Source organism: Temnothorax nylanderi, unplaced genomic scaffold, assembly GCF_030848795.1.
Source record: "Temnothorax nylanderi isolate EJ_2023f unplaced genomic scaffold, tnyl_v1.0 TNYL_tig0473_pilon, whole genome shotgun sequence".
NCBI classification, from domain to species: domain Eukaryota; kingdom Metazoa; phylum Arthropoda; class Insecta; order Hymenoptera; family Formicidae; genus Temnothorax; species Temnothorax nylanderi.
In genome coordinates, this window is record NW_027249535.1 from 25,978 (window position 1) to 31,498 (window position 5,521).

General features: G+C 33.7%; 1 long non-coding RNA gene across 1 annotated transcript; it reads right to left on the reverse strand.

The window, feature by feature from the left end:
* Nucleotides 1-2,191: 2,191 nt before the first annotated feature.
* Nucleotides 2,192-4,405, reverse strand: LOC139783154 (uncharacterized). Its single transcript, XR_011721144.1, has 4 exons — nt 4,132-4,405; nt 3,453-3,752; nt 2,961-3,149; nt 2,192-2,266 (listed from the first exon to the last, which is right to left on the reverse strand). It is a non-coding gene; the product is annotated as an uncharacterized lncRNA (long non-coding RNA).
* Nucleotides 4,406-5,521: the final 1,116 nt, after the last annotated feature.

The window sequence follows — 5,521 nt, forward strand, 5'->3', positions numbered from 1 at the left end:
CTCCTTTGATAGTCTAGGGTCTTAGAAATGTCCAACCATTTCGAAATGGAAGAAATAATTTCCGCGTTGGTAACGCTCGGATAAGAAAACTGTGCTGCTTCTATTACAAAACAAAACTATGTTATTAAAAATATTAAATATAATTACATTTTTTATATCTTAAATTTACGGCTCCTGAGCTCTCCACGGCCAAGTTGAATATTGTTACATCATCAGAGGCAAGAAATGATACGCTGAGAATTTTTGCGTGCCATTTATAAATAACAAAATATTCGGATAAAACAATATTTCAGATCGCTTTAGCACATTCATAAAACTGCCCAAAAACTATTTTTTTCCCTCGACAGTTAATAAACAGCCGTAAAATAAATATGATATAAAATTAATATAATGAATAAATGTCATATAAGTCATGCAGGCTTATGCGTAAACGCATGATTAGGTTTCGTATTATATTCATTTTACAGCTGTTTATTAACTCTCAAGGGAAAAGGATAGTTTTCGGCACATTTTATTGTGCACATATTATAAGTGTGCTAAAGCGATTTGAAGTGTTCTTTTATCTAAATATCTTTTTATTTGCAAATGGCATACAAGAATTCTCGGCGTGTTATTTCTCGCCTCTGATGTCACGATCTAACATGGCTGCGGCGAGTATCCAGGAGTCTTACATACTATGGATGCAAGTATTCAATTTGGTACAATAAAATTTCTTTTTGCCCTTTTGGCCTTTATAGCTAAATTCTACCGCAACAATGTTTGTGATACATGTACTCATTATGTTCCATATGAGATTATGACTACTATAGCCACCTTTAGATATAAAATACTGTATCTGAAAATGTTTAATATTTATGTTAAATTGTATGTAAAGTTGACACAAAACATTATAAATTGTTATTTTTCAATTTCTAACGTAACACATAAAGGAGATCAGCTTCATATGTATATAGCATTCAAAGATATATAGGAAACACCTAATTTCGTTCCAAGGTCAGAAATATTTTTTTATACGCCTGTGTTATTAGTAATATGAATTTATTGAAATACTTACTACTTGGCTGAAGAAACTTTTTTTATTCAATCTTATCTCCAGATCCGTCAAATTTTCGAACTTTTTAATAGGAAATAGTTTTGATAGCTGAAGTGTAACAGTGATTCAGGTATTTTTACATGAGAATCTCTCTCCATAGTAGTCAGTCTTGCCATTATCGTTTTATTTTGTAGCTCAATATTGTTTATTTTGTAAAGCATTTTTTCCTGCAGTTCTGAAACAATTCATTTATTACATTAATAATAAAATTACATTTTTATGTAACATATTTTAGTGTTTTATTATAATATACTAAAAATTACTATATACTGTATGTACCAAAAGTTCTGGAATGGCCAGATTTTGCGTCCAAGGCCCAATAGGGCTCAAGTTAAATTTTTGAAATGGAAACCCCCATTTTTTATTGTATTATCTTTTTCTAATAATTAATTTAAACAACTTTTGTCTGAAATATTTTTTATTTATCTAATACTTTTTGAGATATTCAAGGAAAACTTGATAACTTTTTCAATATTTAGCTTACAATATCTCGATAATTATTTGTTGGAGGAAAAAGTGGTACAGGACTTTTTGATTTGATTTGATCTCAAGAATATTCTGTTGCATTAGTACCCCAACTTTTTTAAATACTTGTGTATGCATGAAAGCTACAAGGAGATGTCTAAACAAGTATTCAAAAAAGTTGCCAACTATTGTAACAGAATATTCTTGAGATCAAATCAAATCAAAAAGTCCTGTATCACTTTTTCCTCCGATAAATAATTATCAAGATATTGTAAGCTAAATATTGAAAAAGTTACCAAGTTTTCCTTGAATATCTCAAAAGGTATTAAGTAAATATAAAATGTTACAGACAAAAGTTGTTCAAATTAATTATTAGAAAAAGATAATCAATAAAAAATAAGGGTTTTATTAAAAAAATTTAACTTGAGCTCTCCTGGGCCCAACACGAGCCTCCGGATCCAAAATCTAATAAGATCGTTATTGGCCCCCTTTAAACCCTCCAACTTTTATCTAAAACATTTTTCTAATAAATCAATATTTTCTGAGATAATTGGCCGGAACTTTTGGTATGCACCATAAATATTAGTCTATAGATTACTTATTAATTGTCTCACATACCAATTGTGTATCGATATGTATCAGGATTTGTTTCCCATGTGATTACATTACATGATTTATTGCTCGTTGATAATTCTGTGCTGCTTCTGGCTGCAATATTTTTTTTTGTTCTAACATGAATTAAACATGTAAAACATTCGTTTAAAAGTATCCATTTACAAAACTAATAGCAAATAAAAATTTAAAATTAAGATCTAGAATTGCAAGTTCCATTTTCTTGGGTTTAAGAGTACACAAAACATTGGCATAATGACATTGATTTTTTTATGATTACAGCACCTTTACTCTGTACATGGCAAATGATAAATGTTGATATGTATTTAACATATTTTTTTCCACCGTCTAACATAAAATTGCTTACTATTGCGTTATTGTGACTAACATTAATACCAATCAAGAAAGTTTATTTTTATGCAACATTGCAACTTTAATGTTCAATATCTTTCCAGTGTCCAGAGAATAATGTGTCTGGTTCTGTCCTCAGTTGCTTCTGTAACTATATCGTAGTCAATATTTGTTGCTACTCTATGGAATATCCTATCAATTACTTGTTTCAATAATTCCTCACACTGGTTTGAAAATTATAAGCAAAAAGCATAACATAAATTGTATAGTAACTACCTTGAATCAAGTGCAATAAAATATAAAGTAAAATAAATGAAATTATTTTCTAAAAATACGAACCTTAAACCAAAGAAGATGTAATTGCCATAATCACAATTCAGCAGATAGACGAGATAATTGTCTTAAACTACTTATTTGATACTTGTAAATATTCAGTTACCTCTTTTGTTGACGAAAGAATGTCTACAAAATTCCCCAGTTATATCTTTTAATGGTTCTGGTAGTGATTGGCCAGATTTACTTTTATTTGTGGATTTATCAGTCTCGTTATATTCATCATTATCAGAATCTGACAGATCTTGCACTTCAACAACCGATGCCATACTGGATTCTCTTTTCTCCGTTAGATCTAAAACAAAATTGTTATTTTCTACATTTATGTTAAATGAAGTAAATGTATGACTGTCATAACTACAATATTATGTTTTAATAAAAAAAAAAAACGAAAAAAGAACGAAATTTACAAATTATAACTGTTTATATGCGTATAACAGCCAAGATGTAATAGAAAAGTGCATAATTATTATTACAGAGACTTGCTTGATAATAAATAAATAAATACATACATACATTAATAATAACTAAATAAATACAAGAAAGAATCAACGTAATTGTACTAGCTGTTATTTTAATCATACATATTATAAGTTACCTTTCTTATCAACTATGAAACGTTTCGGAAATGTGACTCTTTTATCTTCAATTATTTTAACTTTTGACTTAGTTGAGATACAGCTTCTGCAGTTGTTGACAAGGTAGATGGCTCTTGTGGATATGGTATAGCAAATTTATTTTTTTTTCACTGGTTGAGGTTGTCATTGTCATTGTAATATATATCAGTTTCAGGATATTTATTATTTTTGATGTCGAGTTCGTTTCATTTTATCCACGTCGTTTACGTCCGAAATTTCATCTATATATTTCAATTTTTCTTGGTCATCCTCGTAAGTATCTGAAAGACAATTATTCCATGAGATACAAAACACTATTAAAAATAATTTAAAATTACTTTAAAATTACATTATATTTATTTTTAAAAAGAAGCAAACATCTAATTAAAAGCAAAAATTTAATTATGAATCAAACCCTAAATAATTGTTGAAAACAATTCATTATGTATTTTTAAGGTTAACAATAATAACAAGTTTAGAAATATTTCTACTTTTTAAGCAAAGATTTTTTTACAAAGACAATAGGTCAAAATTCGCACTGAACTGGAGTCACTAGTTACTTGGTGTAGAAAAATTATAAGCCTGTACAGAATTGTTAAAATTTCTTGAGTTAACACTTTAATAGCAACAGTTGTTATTTGTAAATATTTTCTGACTGACCTGCCGTTTTGATGACGTCAAGAACACAATATTCGTACCATTGCTCTGTCGGGGCTAATAATTCCTTTTTTGTTTTAATGATCTTATTCGAGTCTTTCGAAGAGAACGGAGGCCACTTCGAAACCATTTTGTCCTTATTTAGCCATATCGTCGGTACCCATACAGCACAAAATGTTTTTTAAATATTTTTAAAATATTTTTTAGGAAGATTAAAATAATTTAAAATAATTTACAAAAATATTTTTAGAATGTTTCTATGTCCGTCAGATCGTGTCAGAAAAATATTTTCAAAAATATTTTTAAAAAATTGCAAATAAATATATTCAATAATATTTGTAAAATCTTTTAGAAATATTGTTTTAAAAAATAAAATATGTTCATAATAATTTTAAAAATGCTTTAAAAATGACATAAATATGAGTCATTTAAAGGTATGTGTATGCCGTTATGCTTTTGTGAATTAAGAATTTTAGAAAAACAAAACAAAGAAAATACATTTATTATATATATGTCGTGTGTGCATACAGCCGCGCGGTCACCCATCCGAGTCAGTACCGCACCTAACGTCGCTTGACATCGATGATCGAACGGACCTAGTGGTGATCCTTTGATTCTGACGCTTCCTTGTTGCTTATACTCCTTTTTTTTTGACGGGGGGAAAATCCGCACGGATACCCCCTCCCCCGGGGCGGGGAGAGCGGTTATATATGTGGGACTCCAACCCACTAAAAACCCCCTGGCTGTCCCTCTCGGCACGTTTTACCTGACGGTGGGGAGGGCAGCGGGAAACGCACTGATTCGTCCGCCACCCCCCCCCCGTGCCGTGCCCAGTTTCCCGGGCATCTCTAACTTGTGGCGGATGAGGGAAACGACGTCCCCATCCGCCACCCCTCCCTCCGGGGTTGTTTAGCGCACGGGTGCACGGCAGTCCCCGACCGCACACCCGCACCCGGGGCGAGAGGGGGGAAGGAGTGTGTCCGCCGCCGAGACGACGGGTTTCCTCCCCCCTCCCGCGCATGCTCCGTTATAGCTCTTAGAGCCCAACTCCTCGCGATTCCGAAACCCCGTCCCCGATAGGGGGACGAGTGCCAGCGTGAGGGGACTAGGGGGAATGCCCAGAGCCGCCGTGCGACAGCCGCGGTGCTCCCACCCCTAGAGGTGGGGAGCGGGCCTCGAACCACGAGGGTCGTAAGGCCCGCGGCAACCACGTGCCCCCGGCGGATTGATACCCATTCCCCGGTCCCTCATCGTCATCTATCTTCCTCTGTCTCGGTGGCGGAGGAAGACGCGATTGGAAGGGGACGACCATGTACGCGCGGCAATCGCGGTCCCTCGCCATCATCGCTCCCGCTGTCCCCCCCCGTCGAACGAGGGGCGGTAACAGCGGGGA